The following is an 18209-nucleotide window of genomic DNA, read 5'->3' on the forward strand; positions in this document are numbered from 1 at the left end:
TCCCCCCCTCCTCCCCCACAAGACGAGGGGGGCCCCCCGACCCCCCCCTGGACCCATAGAAATATTCTCACACGGGAGAATCTTCGCTCGTCGCCTGGAATGTTTTCACAGCCATAAAGATCTTCGGGGATCTCAGAGATATTCTCTCATAAATATTCCTTACGACACTATAGGAATACTTCTCCTTTCCCAAAGGATAAGAATCTTCCAGTGTAGGAATATTATTTTTTTTCATCGCGGGAATATTCCTTGTGGGAATATTTAGTGATTCTCAAAAGAATCTTCTTTCGTCAGAAATCGTTCTCATTTTGATAGAATATTCCATCATCTTGAGAAATTATTTTGTGGTGGGATATTCTCCATCTTAAGAAATCTCTCGTCTAGAAATTGTCTCTTGCCCTTTGGAAATATTCCTCGTATAGAAATTATCTCTTGCTCTTTGAAAATATTCCCCACCTACGAATACTCTCTAACCCTTTGAAAATATTCCCCGTCTAGTGAGAATATTCCTCACCTACGAATACTCTCTAACCCTTTGAAAATATTCCCCACCTACGAATACTCTCTAACCCTTTGAAAATATTCCCCGTCTAGTGAGAATATTCCCCACCTACGAATACTCTCTAACCCTTTGAAAATATTCCCCGTCTAGTGAGAATATTCCTCACCTACGAATACTCTCTAACCCTTTGAAAATATTCCCCACCTACGAATACTCTCTAACCCTTTGAAAATATTCCCCGTCTAGTGAGAATATTCCCCACCTACGAATACTCTCTAACCCTTTGAAAATATTCCCCGTCTAGAAGTATTCCCTCGCGTCTGATCTCGCAGGTCTCGGTGGGATGTCTCGTGACGATATTCTCATTCACAGTCTCTCTACGAGTCCTTGAAGGACGTAGGAGTTCATGGTTCTCCAAGCATTTCCTCGAGTCTGACAGACGTCCTTTAGTGTGTGTGTGTGTGAGAGAGAGAGAGAGAGAGAGAGAGAGAGAGAGAGAGAGAGAGAGAGAGAGAGAGAGAGAGAGAGAGAGAGAGAGAGACTCACACACACACACACAGGCAAGCGACTGTTATATATGTAAGGATATGCAGTGAGATCCCTACAGTGTGGTTCTGTTTCCTTGAAGGATAAGCCGCCTCCCTCAGTACTAAAGGGAGGGTCCTTCCGGCTCAGTTAGGATCCTAGTGGGCCACATAGCTCTTGGCCTCCCGGGGTCTGAGGCGCCAACAGTAGAGGGAGCGGATGCCAGCCAAACTCGACAGGCAAGGAGGCACGAGGACTAACCCCCACCCACCCACACACACACACACACACACACTACTCCTGCTTTAGTGTATGTTGACCGAGCGGAAGCTCATCTCTCCCGTCCAATGTTTACGGTCGAATCTACCGACGTCTACCCCCGTGCTATTCGACATCTTGTGGTGATGCTGTGGTGATTCTTAGTTCACGTAGGATCTTCATTTCTCTGGTGTCGTGAACTGGCACGGCATCTCTCCTGGTTAGTTAAGTGCCAAGTGGAGAATACACAAACCATACTTGTAAAACAGATGTTTCATACACTGTGTCCTTTTTTCTAACATGGTCAGGTTCGGCGTTTTAACCATGGGTGAAATTAGTTATCTCTGCTTTAGCTGTAACATTTGATATATATATATATATATATATATATATATATATATATATATATATATATATATATATATATATATATAAATTCAAGGTGGTATAGAATCTTTTGAATACTTCCAAAGTAGTAATAGAGGATGAAATATAATTGATTTGGATAGTTATGCATTAGTCTAAATAGATTGGTGATCTACGTTTGATCATGTAGACCTATGCTCTTAGACCTTATTGTCAACGACCCTTTGCTCAATTTCTTGGTTTCTCGTTGTTCTTTATAAATCGTTAGGTCTCTCTTTGGTATGACGGTAAGAGACGTGAAGTTTATTCAATGAATGAGGCGACGTGTTCTGTGTCCGTTGATGATGAGAGATGAAATATTTTTCATTTGCAGTGTTGAATTACTGTTTTCTAGTCCTGTTGGTCCTGTTGTAAGTGTGAAGTGTCTTGTTTTCTTAGTTGATATTAAAGTTTTCGCCTTCGTTATGTTGAATGTAGATGTACATTATGCCTTTTTGTTGAGGCATGCGAATTCTTAATCATCTTAGGTTGAAAGATGTCTCATTCCCGTTGTGGAATTCCTGAGTTCTCATTCCCGTTGTGGAATTCCAAGGTCCACTTTCCCGTTGCGGGATTCCAAAGTCCTCATTCCCGATGTAGAATTCAAAGAGCTAATCATTCCTGTCGTAGTGTTCATATGTTTCTCATTTACGGTTGCATGGCAGTACACAGCCCTTGAGCACGACGGTATGCGACGCTTGGGTATGATAAAAAACAGAACCAACAAGTGAGAAGGCAACAGAACCAACGGGTGTGAGAGCAACAGAGCCCAAGAGTGCAAGGGCAACAGAACCAACGGATGTGGAGCAACAGATCCACCAAGTCCATGATCTTGTCTAGGTAGTAACCAGCACTGGCCTCTCTCTCTCTCTCTCTCTCTCTCTCTCTCTCTCTCTCTCTCTCTCTCTCTCTCTCTCTCTCATTCCCCCCTCACACACACACACGCCTGCGGAGCCAATTGTAATTGCATCTATTCCTCTCGGAATGTACAATTCTCTCACTATTTATGCCGGCAGCTGGAGCAAAAAAAATTTTTTAGCTTCTGACGCTGGGCGCCACTGCTATTTGGGCAAGACTGGAAGAATTAACGCGATTGACACATGTTTTCATAGGCGCCTGACCTGCACGGAGGTCACCCTAAGGCATGTGAATATATATATATATATATATATATATATATATATATATATATCCTTCCTACGTATTCCCTGCGTGTCGTAGAAGGCGACTAAAAAGGAGCGGGAGCGAAGGTCTGGAAATCCTCCCTTCCAGTGTTTTTACTTTTCCTAAAGAAGGAACAGAGAAAGGTGGCGCCAAGTGAGGACTTTCCCTCCAAGGAACAGTCCTTTGTTCTTGACGCTACCTCGCCAACGAAGGAAATGGCTAATATGTAATGACCATATAGTTATCTGATGGCTGTTATATTGATTATTATATCTATATCCTTTAATGTGTATGATGTATACTTTATAAATTCAATAGTAGAATTCTATTTTATGACCAGCCGATGCATTCAGGTCTATTCTGGACTGTGCTAAGAAACTATAGGATAAAACCAATTATTTTTTGTTTATACATGCACGAATTTTGTTGCATATATAAACAGATGTATATTATTACCTGTGATAACAGGGTATTTGTTTGGATTTTACTTTGTAACTTTGTGTTTATCCGCCTCTGCCTTGGAAGGAGAGCCGTGGTTTTCTGAGCAGAGAGCAACAACCGTATCCCGTTTTTCTTTCATTTTTTTTCTTTTTTCTGTCAAACGCAGAACAATGTTTTGCGTTTTTCGTAATTGATTTAAATGTTATGTTTCTGTATCTGGGTACTTATGGAAGTATAGGAAAGATATCCCGTATGAACTGCCATACACAGACCCTTTTCTTTAATAAAAAGAAATTGGTCTACAATTTGTAACAGAATTGCGTCAAATGTAAATTAAAAATCTCGGAAAAATTTTGATTTTTTTTTGTTTTTTTGTATTTCATGATGTAGTTATTAAATTCTTTAGTGATTCAGAAAATTTATATGAGGGAAAAATAAAGATGATTGCATTTGTTAGTCATTAGTTTTTTAGAGAGTGTGATTAATAATTTTATTATGTGAGAGAATTGGAATAACTGAATTGTTAGATTCTTTAGATTGGTTCAGAATTTAGATTTGAGTAAGAATTAAAATAATATAGTTATTAGTCATTAGATTATTACAGGTTCAGATTTTTTTTGTATTCTAATACGAAGGGAAATTAAATAAATTGAATTATTCGTCAATTGATTTTCACTGACTCGAATTAAAATGATTTATGCATGTTTTCCTTTTTTTTCCTTCTCAGGTAAGAGGCATTGGCTGGCCACAACGACACACGTAAACTGCGACAAGAGAGAGAGAGAGAGAGAGATATCCAGCAGGTCTGTTTAAGCTCAAATTACATTTTCCTGTTTTAAAAGAACAATGACAATGATTTTGTTTACTTTAAAGGCAAGGCTGTAATGTGGTGGTGTGGTCTGTTGTCCCTGTGTGAGTGTGTCGGGGAAAATGTTTTTATTTTCGCTGAGTGCGTGTCTGTGTGACCTTCGGTTGGCAAGTGCGTGTTTGTGACCTGTTTCAGTACATGTTTGCGACCTGGTGTTAAAGTGCGGGTGTGCAGCCTCCTGTCTTTTGAGTGCGTGTGTGTGACTATCTGTCGTTGAGTGCGTGTGCAGCCTTCTGTCTTTGAGTGCGTGCGTGCGACTATCTGTCTTTGAGTGCGTGTGCAGCCTCCTGTCTTTGAGTGCATGTGTGCGACTATCTGTCTTTGAGTGCGTGTGCAGCCTCCTGTCTTTTGAGTGCGTGTGTGCGACTATCTGTCTTTGAGTGCGTGTGCAGCCTCCTATCTTTGAGTGCGTGTGTGTGACTATCTGTCCTTGAGTGCGTGTGCAGCCTCCTGTCTTTTGAGTGCGTGCGTGCGACTATCTGTCTTTGAGTGCGTGTGTGCGGTCATCTGTGTTTGAGTTCGTGTGCATGACCTGTCGTTGAGTATGTATGTGTGTGTGTGTGTGTGTGTGCGAGCGCGCGAGACCTTCTGTCGTATCGGGGGCGTATGCAACGTGTCGTTTTCGGAGTGCATGAGTGATTGCACGCGACCTTGTGTCGTTTCGTGAGGGCGAGCCACACGAACACTTCAGTATTTGCTCCTGTCATTTACGAACGTAATACGACTTTTCTCCTGTTACTGTAAGGCGTGTGTTGTGACTGTGTGTGTGTGTGTGTGTGTGTGTTTGTGTGTGTGTGTGTGTGTGTGTGTGTTGCAGAATCATATTTTTTTCCTTATGTCTGTGTTTGTCTTTGTCATAGACGTGCATTTTCCAAGTTGTTAGAGAGCTCTTCTTTTTCCCGGTCTGTTAATATCTTTGTCTGTTACAGAGATTTATTTCCAAGCTGTTATTGTCTGTTACAGACATTAACAACCATTGTTACCCGAAGACCGACCATCACCTCGCTTCCAACGATGATCAGATCATCGCTACACGGGAGGTGAAGTGCGTGATGGTCTCACTCATGCTAGGGGGCCCATGGTGTTACCGGGCTACGCCTGCCCGTAGGTGACACCCGCGAGTGAAGTGGGGGGGGGGGGGGGGTATCTCTAGCAAAGGTGTATGATTGAGAGTAAAGTTCCGTCAGTGAACGCCTCGCTCTCAAGGTGTCTACATTTCCCTGCTACTGGAAGTAGTGCTGTCTTAGGTTAGGGTAGTTACAATTGGGAATTAATACAAGGGCCATACACGTCTATATGGCAAGGGCCATGTATATATATATATATATATATATATATATATGGACCGTGGGGGGCTGTGTGGGTGTGTATATTTGCGTGTGTGGACGTGTGTATATGCGTGTGTGTGGGGGTGGGTTGGGCCGTTTCTTTCGTCTGTTTCCTTGCGCTGCCTCGCAAGCGTGGGAGACAGCGACAAAGCAAAAAAAGAAATATATATATATATATATATATATATATATATATATATATATATATATATTATGCCTGGGGATAGGGGAGAAAGAATACTTCCCACGTATTCCCTGCGTGTCGTAGAAGGCGACTAAAAGGGAAGGGAGCGGGGGGCTGGAAATCCTCCCCTCTCGTTTTTTTTTTTTTTTTTCCAAAAGAAGGAACAGAGAAGGGGGCCAGGTGAGGATATTCCCTCAAAGGCCCAGTCCTCTGTTCTTAGCGCTACCTCGCTAATGCGGGAAATGGCGAATAGTATGAAAAAAAAAAAAAAAAAAAAAAAAAAAAATATATATATATATATATATATATATATATATATATATATATATATATATATATATATATATACATTAACAGCGTGTACGGTCCTAGAATTATAATGAACACCTAAAGACGGTGTTCAATATTTTTCCTTAGGTGATCATAACTTTACGACCTTAATGGCCATGGCCGTGCTATAGGCCTAAAGCCCTTATAGCCAGCCAAGCACAAGGGGGCCCAGACTATGCTATACACATTTACCTCTTTGATTTCCACTACTTTAGACCTTTGTACGCAGAACATGTGTTGGACGATTGGTTTATTTCCAATCACACAATCATGAGATTTCGCTTACACAATGTGTGTATCATTTTAATGCACAGTACCCTTTGTCAATGACCTTTGACCCCTACATTGAAAAACTCAGTTATAGTGCTCTAAAGGTCATATTTCTGGTATACGTTTGGTCTGTATTCAGTAACCCAGTTATAGGTCATCCATTATACGATTATTCAGTCAGACTTTAACTCGCAAGGTAGGCTGACATTAACATTTGACCCCAACCTCGATTTAAGATATTCAGGTTCAAGACTCTGTATGATGTGTCATACACGTCTGGTTCATTGGTGATGTTTCTGCAATGAGATATAGCGGGATACAGTAGTAATTCGTTACGGTACTGGACAGATACAGTTGCGTGTTGTAAGTCGGGTTATTGTCATACAACCCCCCCAGTCTTTGGAGATTATGTACATTGTCATTTTGTTGGAATTTTGGCACAGGAGACGTTGTGAATTTCACTTTTGGACACACCCCAGACCTCGCAAATTTAATCACACGTATAAGAACCTCCGTAAACTTAATCACACATATATAAATCTTTATATAAAAGATATATAAGTCTGGTATACGTTCAATCACCCGCTCGTGGCACTGTCGTGTTAACAAGCATTTATTACATATAAGCCACAAGAATGCAGACTATGCCTCAATTTATCATCGCGTTACTGTATACAAGGCGCGACTGCTCAAAACACCTCTCTTTTTATTTGCGGGGTGTACTTCGTTATGGCCAACGTATAATAAAGCTATTTAAAAATGCATTATCAGTATGACAGATGACGAGAAGGTGTTTGGTGCTAAGTGCAATCGTTCCTTTGTTTTGCCCTCCCTCGGTGGGTTTAGGTAGTTAGTTAAAATTCGCAATGTACTTCACGTCATACATTAAGTGTGTGATGTACCTGCTCTGTGGTCGAGAAGGTACGACCCTGGAGCACGAAGGTACGACCCTGGAGCACGAAGGTACGACCCTGGAGAACGAAGGTACGACCCTAGAGCACGAAGGTATGACCTTGGAAAACGAAGGCACGACCTTGGAACACGAAGGTACGACCCTAGAACACGAAGGTATGACCTTGGAAAACGAAGGCACGACCTTGGAACACGAAGGTACGACCCTAGAGCACGAAGGTATGACCTTGGAAAACGAAGGCACGACCTTGGAACACGAAGGTACGACCCTAGAACACGAAGGTACGACCTTGGAACACGAAGGCACGACCCTGGAGTACAGAGGTACGACTCTGGAGCACGTCGTTACGACCCTTGGGTAAGATGGCACGGACTTTGACGTGGTCTTCAAGGACCAGGTCAAAGGCCGGACCATCGTACTCCAGGGTCCTTCTCGTCGTGCTCAAGGGATCGTTCCGTCGTGCTCAAGGGTCGTATCGTCGTGCCCAAGGATCGTACCGTCGTGCTTAAGGGGTCGTATCGTCGTGCCCAAGAGTTGTACAGTCGTGCTTAAGGGGTCTTACCGTCGTGCTTAAGTGGTCGTACCGTCGTGCCCAAGGGGTCGTACCGTCGTGCTCAAGGGGTCGTTCCGTAGTGTCCAAGGGTCGTACCGTCGTGCTTAAGGGGTCTTACCGTCGTGCTTAAGGGGTCGTTCCGTCGTGCTCAAAGGGTCGTACCGTCGTGCTCAAGGGGTCATACCATTGTGTCCCCAATGGTTTTAAGACGCGTCCCGCTGCGTATTCGTCCTCCAGTCATTTGTGTGTGGACTATAATAAACTGCTGCCCATCGCTGATTATATACAGTCCTTGTATGAGGCGAAGGACCATCTCATCCATGGTACACATGACCCCTTCTCATGACCCTGGGTTCGGAAACCAAACCAACCCTCCCTTCCCACACCCTTGTCATTTATATCCTTTATACACGAACAAACACCCTTTCGCCGAGGTGGTAGTGAACAGTCCTAGAGAGAGAGAGAGAGAGAGAGAGAGAGAGAGAGAGAGAGAGAGAGAGAGAGAGATCGTCCAAACACTTCGCTTGTAATTCCACGGGCGGTCGAGACAGTCCGGGGCTCCGCTAACGCCACAAACGCACCTCTGTAAAGTATGTTGTGTGCGTGATCTTAGAGAGGGCTTGCTCTGTTGCTACGCAATCACACGCTCTTGTTATCCGGTGGATCTTTTCCCCCCCCCCATCGCTCGATGTGGCGTAGGGAATCTTTTGGATCCCGTTGAGGTTATGAAAGTTTCTGGGGTGGGGAGGAGGGTTGGATTTTTGGTTTATGATTTCCCAAGCTCGAAAAAACTCTCTCTCTCTCTCTCTCTCTCTCTCTCTCTCTCTCTCTCTCTCTCTCTCTCTCTCTCTCGATATAGGGTCGACTTTGTGCGGATCTTATGTGCCGTCAAAAGCTTTTGCTGTACACTCTGTCATGGAATGAGAGCGTCCGGGAGATAGATTGTCTACTTGTGCTAGAAAAGCGATAGATTACGTGGAGAAGGATGATTATAATGGAGGAGGAGGAGGAGGTTGATTGGCGTGAGGAGGTCGGAGTGGAGAGAGAGAGAGAGAGAGAGAGAGAGAGAGAGAGAGAGAGAGAGAGAGAGAGAGAGAGGTGTTCGTATGCATGGGATTCGAACGGTGCATTGGGTGATGATGAGGGTTGATAATGAGCATAATGATTCTAGAGTGGAACAAGTGACTGCTTAGGAGAGCCAGATAACAGAAGACCTGGTGGTCTATGACGAAGGTTATCTGCTGGAGGACAGTACATGGGAAGGACAGATAACAGAAGACCTGGTGGTCTATGACGAGGTTATCTGCTGGAGGACAGTACATGGGAAGGACAGATAACACAAGACCTGATGGTCTATGACGAGGTTATCTGCTGGAGGACAGTACATGGGAAGGACAGATAACAGAAGACCTGGTGGTCTATGACGAGGTTATCTGCTGGTGGAGAGTACATGGGTAATGGTCTATGACGAAGTTATCTCCTGGGTACCAAGAGGCTTACGTATTTAATTTCCTAACTCCATGGCAGTTATGATCAACGTACACCTAAGTGGTGTTGGCTCTGAAGAGTATAGGGAAAGCTTAGGATCTAAGATGATTGGGTGGTGATGAGATGGAAGACGAAGACAAAATGATGATTATAATTGTCAGGGGTGAGAGCAGAGGGGGTGAAAAAAGAGGTCAGCTGTATTTGCTTTGTTCCCAAGACGACCGAGAGAGAGAGAGACACTTTAATTCATGTCTAAACCACGTCATGTCTTTGTCTACGTATCATAACTCCTCTTTATCAGTTCCGTCCTGGATCAGCGACTGATGTATAAGTGTTGACGTATTGTAAGAGGAAAGATCATCAGTAAACTTTACAAATACGAGATTGAGTTCCACTTGGATTGAAATCCCTGACGATCAAAATCCCTGACGATCAAAATCACTGACGATCAAAATCACTGACGATCAAAATCACTGACGATCAAAATCCCTGACGAATATACTTTTCCTTTAGTAAGACAGTACACTTGAAGTATATTTTGACAGAGGCAAGATAAGGGGTTTTGACGGGAATACATGATACGACAATTAACATATCCGTACACCAAGGTAATTGAGAGGAGTAAATTGACGTAATGACTGCTCCAGGAGACAGAACTTTGTCAGAAAATGGATAATGGGATTATGGTGATGAGTTAACTAGTGTTAATACCAGCGAGGTGTCGGAGATACATCAATCGTTGGATAGCGATAGACGATATGTAGATAGATATATTTTTACTACGGTTAATTTAACATTTGCTTATCTAGATTCTTTTATGATGGGGTGATGAAGAGGTGCCAATAATCTACCATTTGATATGCCAGCTCTCTCTCTCTCTCTCTCTCTCTCTATATATATATATATTTTGAGAGTTATTTGAGACATCATGTGATGAAATGATTGTTCACTTATGGCTCACATGTCTCCACCGTGTAAGTAAATGAAAAAGAAAAAAGCCGTCATTTACAGGTGTTAAAAGGTACAGGATGTAAATGCGCCACCTTCATCTGCAGGTGTAAATAAATAAACACTTCTTAACATTATTTTTTACCTATTTTTGCTGTATTACTGCAGACTTACAATTTACTGCAAATGTATTATTATTGCTTTTTTTACTCAGGTTATTTCTGAGCAATATATATATATATATATTTTTCACTGCTTTTACAGGGAATATGCCCTCTGGGGTTTTTGGTCATGGACGATAAAGACAGTAACAGTGTTTGATAAATTATGTAGACATTGATAATGACTGATAGAAAATATGTATATTGATAATGACTATTTATATATGCAAGTATGCAGGTTTGCTATGTGGATGTGGGTATATGTATATGTGTGTGTGTATGTGGGTATATTTATATGTGTTTGTGCATATATGTCCATATGTTTTTATAGACATGGATGTGTGTCTGTGTATAGGGATGTATATGTGTATGTTTTTGTATGTATGTTTATGTTTAAGGGTATGTTTGTGTGTATTTGTTTATGAGTAGGTATATGTGCGTGTTTTTATGTGTAGTTATGTACATGTGTGTATGGCGTTTTTGTTTTTTGTTCTTGATGTATATATGTTTGTGTATGTGTGTGTGTGTGTACGAGGGTATGTGCCTACGAGGTCATGTATACATGTGCAACGCGTCCGTATGTATACACGGATACACAAGGATACTACACACTCGAACTCACGGAGCCACACATGTAAAGGGTCATGGAGTCTCTTACACCAAGACGAGGGAAAGAGGCTCTCTCTCTCTCTCTCTCTCTCTCTCTCTCTCTCTCTCTCTCTCTCTCTCTCTCTCTCCCCCACAAGCTACCCTGACGAGAGAGAGAGAGAGAGAGAGAGAGAGAGAGAGAGAGAGAGAGAGAGAGAGAGAGAGGCCGACCCACACTATAACCCCTGCCGTTAGAACACACCCCCCCCCCCCCACACACACACTCCCCCCCCCCCAAGTGTTCCTCCCTCCCCCCTCCCTGTGTGTGTGTGTGTGTGTGTGTGTGTGTGTGCTGCGCCTCCCCCCCCCCCCCCCCCTTGTAAAGCCTGTACGAGTGTCAGGCTCTGCGCTAGACGCACGAGGCCGAGATATCGAGACAAGACACTGTACATCATCATGGCTGTGGGGGGAGGTGGAGGGTGGAGGGAGAGAGTGGTGGTGGGGTTGGGGGAGGGAGAGAGAGAGAGAGAGAGAGAGAGAGAGAGAGAGAGAGAGAGAGAGAGAGAGAGGTGGGGTGGGGGATGGGGTGTGTGGTGTGGTTGGGGGGGACTAAGAAAGCAAGGCTCAGTTGCTGTACGATGATAATTTTGCAGGTGTATGTGAATTACGACCCCGGTGTGGCCGGTGTTGCCAGACGTACGATGAGAACCACCACCACCACTCCACCACCACTCCTCCACCACCACTCCTCCATCCCCCGCTAGCTAGCTTCGTGACCCCTTCTTTCAAAGCCTTGACGTCCTCAATTTCTTCCCCCGTTTTATTCATTTATTTATCTATTCAATTCCTCTTTTCTTTTTTTTTCCTGTCGTCTTCCACCCGCCATGCGTCGCGTTGTATTTCACAACAACGTAATGAATTGCGTCTGTTTGTGTGTGTGTGTCTGTAAATGAAATAGTTTTTGATGATGACGAGGGATTTTCGAATTAAGTATAGCTTCATCCACGAAATATAATTAAGTATAGCTTCATCCACGAATGTAAATGTAAATCGACGTAAATCGTCAATTGGGGCGGTGGAAACTACCATCTTGAGCATATATTTAAATTCATTATAATTTATTCATACAGTGAACTTGGGCATTATCAACATACATTATAGGATGACGGGCGATATAGAATATAGATAGCGTGTGAGGGTATACTGGTCGACTGGGGTAGCTAAGGCAGTTCAATGTTTACGAGTCCTGGGGCTGGTAGCTGGTAGGTTGGTGGATGATCGCCCACACTCTACCTGTTCCTCTCTCGTCCTACAAGGACACTGGTAGATTGCATCGACATTTGTAGGTAGACGGTAGACGAGTGTATAGTCATCCATACTTTTCGTATTGGACTCCTCAAATTGTACCATCGTCTCCAGATACACTGATGAATTACGTCTTAGTTTTTCACCTTCAACGACATAGTTATACACTGATGTATATTATCATACACTGGTGTATATTATCATCCTCTCATACACTGATGTATATTATCATCCTCTCATACATTAATGTATATTATCATCCTCTCATTCACTGATGTATATTATCATCCTCTCATACACTGATGTATACTCTCATACACTGATGTATATTATCATCCTCTCATACACTGATGTATATTATCATCCTCTCATACACTCACGTATATTATCATCCTCTGTTGTGGACTTATGAACCGCATCATTCTGTTAATACACTTACATATTGCATTATACCTCACAAGGATGATGATGGGATACATCATACTCTGCGGGTAGAATGATGTATCATCCTATGCACGGAAGAGGACAGAATGTATCATACTTCACTGTCTATACACATACATTGATCTAATTACATCATTTGTGGTGATACATGAATTTGCGTCATATTCTAAAGACAGACTTGGTGGATTGCGTTGCCCTGTTGATGGATTGCTTTAGGCCTTACATATGCAGAGAGACGGATGAATATATCACCATCCAGTACAGATAGACTCGATTTCGTCATAGATTATAGATGATATTCACGTATAAACCTATGTTCTCTAGATACCCGGGTGTATAGCGTCATACTGGTATACATGAATGGAGAAAATGAGACATGTGTATGAATATAGGTCATGTTTTCTTATGTTACCACAAGGAGCAAAGCCTTCTGTTAGAGGAATATGTATATTAGACTGAATAGAATAGGTTTATGGCATGTTCTCGATTTTAAAGATGTGTGTGGTGTTGGGTTGTAGGGAGTTTAGAGTGTAAAATATGTATGGTGTAGGTTTAATGGGGGTTTAAGAGTAAACAGATGTGTATAGTGTAGGTTTATTAGGAGATGATAGTGTACAGATGTTTATGGAGGAGTTTTAGGGTGTAAAAATGTGTATGGTGTGGGTTTATGGGGGATGTTTAGGAAGTAAAGGTGTGTTTGGTGGTTTATGGAGGAATGATGTATATTCATTTATGCTATCTCGAATGTATATCACTGTCTCGAATGTATATCCCACAGACGATAGCCTACATCGATATAGAGACTTACGTCTATAAAGTCCGAGGTAATTTGCATATATAGCGAAGGGGCGTATTAACATGGCATCAAACATGTCTTTTTTTGTATATATATATTAAGATAGTGAAGATTGTTTTTATAATGCCTAGTATCGGCTTTGATATGCCATTTAGTCTGTCATATATATATCGCATCTTTCCATATACATCTTACTATTTACTGTGAACTGATGTTTATATAAAGTCGCTTGAAAAATAGCAGATTTCTCTTTCGTCAACCATTATGCTTGCCTTACAAGTTCATTATGTTGCACATCGGGAGTAAAGTCTTATTACAACTACTAAATGACCATCTTGGTTATTAGTAAGAAGCTAATGAGTGTTTGCACGTAAAAACAAGCCTATATTTTGTCTCGTCTCGTTTCATTCTGTGTTTCTGTATGATCCAAGCATCAGTTTTATTCCACGTTTCCTTATGGTGTGAGATGAGCACAAGACATACTGACATATTGTTGAACGTAACATTAGTAGTTTCGTTTCAGTAACTTTATCATCCTTTTTATTCTATCTTGGTGAGGTGGGCACCAGAAACTCAGCCTCCTGTGGATGTATCCTGGTGAGTTGAGTCACTGCATCGTATCCATGGATTGATTGTGGTGAGCCAGGTATACATATATATATATATATATATATGTGTGTGTGTGTGTGTGTGTGTGTGTGTGATTGGACAATCACATGTTTACCAAATGGCGTCCTAGCTTCGTCTCTTCGATGTATATCAACTGACTGTTATATTTCTCTCTTGTGTCTCCCGTGATGATGTGATTATTACACGAAAGTGCACTTGGAAACTTTTCGTGTTTCAATTTTCCCCGTGGACTCATAGGAGACCTATCTTGGTGAGGTAAGGGCCAGGGATTTTACCCATGGTTTGAGACGGTAGCAAACGAGGCACCAAAGCCATTCTCAGAGGATGGGGTCTTGGTGAACACCAGACGCCTGTATCATCATCGTAACCTGCTTGTATGTATACTTAGTGAGTTGGATACGAGACCTCACCAGCCAGCCTGGATCTGAGAGCCTTGCTAGTCAAGCGATAGCGGCATCAGCATTCTCTAAACCCGTTGGAATGAGTAGCAAATTTATTATGATTGTATATTGGAGAGTAAGGGAGTGAATCACTTATCTTGGCTCTCTCACGCGCAGCCGAGCACAAGGATCATCTCTCTGGCTCTATCGCGGTGAGCCATTCACCAAGTTACCTGCCGCCAGTGTGTGCTAATGATCCAAGCACCAAGATTACCAACAGTGCTGGGTTATGGTGAAGTCACCAGCGGAGTTTTATCTTCGGTGAGTTTAGCGTGAAGATACACCATTCTTGATTGATCTTGGTGAACCTGGGGACCAAGAACACACCATGGTTTTATCTTGGTGAGCTTAATATCACCACAGAAGGTGTATTGTGGTCAGCCAAACGCCAGCATCGCCCTGAAATGATTAGGAAGCTCGTTGCTTTGAGGTCATCGTCGAAGATCACCACGCTAGCTCTAGCCTGGTGAGGTTAGAACCCCACACCACCTATCTAGATGTCTTCTGGTGAGGTTAGAACCCCACACCACCTATCTAGATGTCTTCTGGTGAGGCTAGAACCCCACACCACCTATCTAGATGTCTTCTGGTGAGGTTAGAACCCCACACCATCTATCTAGATGTCTTCTGGTGAGGTTAGAACCCCACACCACCTATCTAGATGTCTTCTGGTGAGGCTAGAACCCCACACCACCTATCTAGATGTCTTCTGGTGAGGTTAGAACCCCACACCATCTATCTAGATGTCTTCTAGTGAGGTTAGAACCCCACACCACCTATCTAGATGTCTTCTGGTGAGGTTAGAACCCCAAACCACCTATCTAGATGTCTTCTGGTGAGGCTAGTACCCCAAACCACCTATCTAGATGTCTTCTGGTGAGGTTAGAACCCCACACCACCCATTTCGTTGTCTCCAGGTGACTCCAGCACCAGAATCCACCACCCAAAGTACATCCTGGTGAGGCCAGCAACACAGATCACCAAGCCGGCAGTATCTTGGGTCGAGCCAGCAGCCTCACCACACATCAGATACATCAGGTAATTGACAGGCCCTCGTAGCAGTGTTGCCAGTGGGAGAGCGATTCCTGCCGCCTCGTAAGGGGGGGGGGGGGGGGGCTAGTTTATCATCGTGGTCTTGGCTGGTCAGGCGTGCTAATCGCTTGAAGGAAAAAAAGGGGGGGGAAAAAAAGACTAGGAAAAAATATACATAATGTCTTGGTGATCGGACGCCCCTTTCTCGCGTCATACGTCCACACCCACGAAAAACTGGACACGCTTTAAGTAAGAGCCAGACACCTTGTTACAGAGACAGTCTACCCACTCGCTAAAAGGCATGAAGACTTCGAAGGAAAAACTCATTTCGGGTAATATAGACGTTTTTCATGAAAGAAAATGGGAAGAGGATATCTCCTGTGTGCGCCGAGCCGAAAATACCGCTCAGGTTTATTCAATATATTTCATGTAATATATAGTTGGAAGACAGCGGGAGTATTTAGTTCATTTAAATAACAGTATTGAGAGAATTTAATACTTCGCTAAAGATATTACAGCAAAAAAAGTAGTGGATTCTCAAGGCTACATACGCGTTGTCTGGTTTGTGTGGCACATTAATAACTAAAAGGCCAATTACTGGTTTCCTCATCACTCTTCATTCCACATTGATTCACCTCATAAAACATGATGAAATGATGGGGAAAAATGAACACGAGAAGTAGATATAAAAAAAACGAAGTAAATATAAAAAAAACGGGAAGTACATATAAAAAACGGGAAGTGAATATAAAAAACGAGAAGTAAATATACGAGTAATATAATTGGATGGGGTATTTTTGCATGAAATGATGGGGGAAAATGAACACGAGAAGTAAATATAAAAAAACGGGAGGTAAATATAAAAAAACGGGAAATAAATATAAAAAACGAGAAGTAAATATACGAGTAATATAAGTGGATGGGGTATTTTTGCATAGTTACCTTGTTAACGATGGTGTATAAAGAATGGGAAATGGATATAAAGGAACTGGGTAAGTTGATGTATGGGGACGTGTGAAATGTCTTGAACGATGCTTGAGTGAAGCTGTCTTCAGACAGGTGTTAGATGTTGCTGTTAGGATGAAAGGTGTTAGATGGTCGGGGATTAAGGGTGTTAGATAGTGTCTTCAGGTTAATTGGTGTTAGTAAGGGTAAAGGGTGTTAGATAGTGTCGTCAGGTTAAGTGGTGTTAGATGGTGTTAGATGTTGGGTGCAGAATGAATGGTGTTAGAGGATCGAGGACATAGAGTGTTAGATATTGTATTGAGGATATACGGTGTTAAATACTCATAAGATCTATATTTTAACCTTATTTTCAAAGTGTGATTTTCCGTCTGGTTTCGTCATCACATCTGGAGGTTCAGGTAAAAGGTTTTCGTCCAGTTGATACGAGTTTGGGTTTCGTGGGTTTTTCGTCCGGTTGACACACCAGTTCGGATTCATTATATTCGTCCGGTTAACCTTTTTAAATATGGGTTTTACGGTGTTTCGTCCGGTTGATATAAGAGTTTGAGACCATTTGGTATTCGTCCGGTGGATACGTTCACCACGGCCGAAGCTGGCGACCGTGGTCTTCGTCCGCGCGCCGCGCTGGAGAGAGAGAGAGAGAGAGAGAGAGAGAGAGAGAGAGAGAGAGAGAGAGAGAGAGAGAGGAGTGAAAAAAAGGGGAAGCTTGGCTCGTTAAGCACGACGGTACGACCCTTGAGCACGACGGTACGACCCTTGAGCACGACGGTACGATCCTTCAACACGACGGTGTGACCCTTTAGCATGACGGTACGACCCTTGAGCACGACGGTACGATCCTTTAGCATGACGGTGCGACCCTTTAGCACGACGGTACGACCCTTCAACACGACGGTGCGATCCTTTAGAACGACGGTACGACCCTTTAGCACGATCGGATCGTACTCTCCTTCCTCGTGCGACCAGGTCCCCTTGTCTAGCGCATCCAAGGACGAAAGACCAGTTTGTGTATAGAGGAAACCCTAACAGCCCACTGCTCGTCTCATGGCTGTTAATGAGGCAAGCAAACGAGACGATAAACATTTACCCTTCTCTCTCTCTCTCTCTCTCTCTCTCTCTCTCTCTCTCTCTCTCTCTCTCTCTCTCTCTTTCTCTCTGCCCATGATTGCCAGACATGAATCTGCCGCAGCAGTTAACTCAACAACCCATCAACCCGCGCGTTAACTATCATCAATACTCGCTGTAATTACACGTGAGCCGTTTTCATTGATAATGAAACCATCTGGTGGCTTCTCGGAAATCTTTTAAAACGAGTTAGGGGGAAAAAAAAAAGAAAGAAAAAAAAAGATTAGATTAAATTGGTCAGCCCACGGAATAAACAACCGCTTGTTTATTCCTCTCTGATGTAATCACATAATTGGTTTCGATGTCCATCCGTCTCGCGTCAAGTCCAGGTTGTATAGAACAACCCCCCCTCAAAAAAATCCTTCATGCTGCGCTCCGATAAGTAGCAATCATGGTTGCAGACACTCTCGTACGTCGGAGAGGGAAATCAGTCAAACCTGTTACCTCATCCCTGTACTGTAATGAAACGGAATTACAGGAATTAGCCCATGTATCCACCAGCGCCCACCAATTTATGACATGGCGTGTTTCTTTTAAAAGAAAAT

The 18209-nt window shown here is 42.9% G+C and overlaps 1 protein-coding gene across 7 annotated transcripts in view; it reads left to right on the forward strand.

The window, feature by feature from the left end:
- The window catches only part of LOC139757403 (homeobox protein PKNOX1-like), a 546893-nt gene that overhangs the window by 243642 nt on the left and 285042 nt on the right, over nucleotides 1-18209 (forward strand). The window contains exon 1 of one of the 7 annotated variants that reach the window (XM_071677850.1): nucleotides 4080-4098. The exons of the other annotated variants lie outside the window; for them this stretch is intronic. The gene's annotated coding sequence lies outside the window, so the exon portion shown is untranslated. Of the gene's footprint in view, nucleotides 1-4079; nucleotides 4099-18209 lie in introns of those variants that run through there. 7 annotated transcript variants of the gene reach the window in all.

Source organism: Panulirus ornatus, chromosome 26, assembly GCF_036320965.1.
Source record: "Panulirus ornatus isolate Po-2019 chromosome 26, ASM3632096v1, whole genome shotgun sequence".
NCBI classification, from domain to species: Eukaryota; Metazoa; Arthropoda; class Malacostraca; order Decapoda; family Palinuridae; genus Panulirus; species Panulirus ornatus.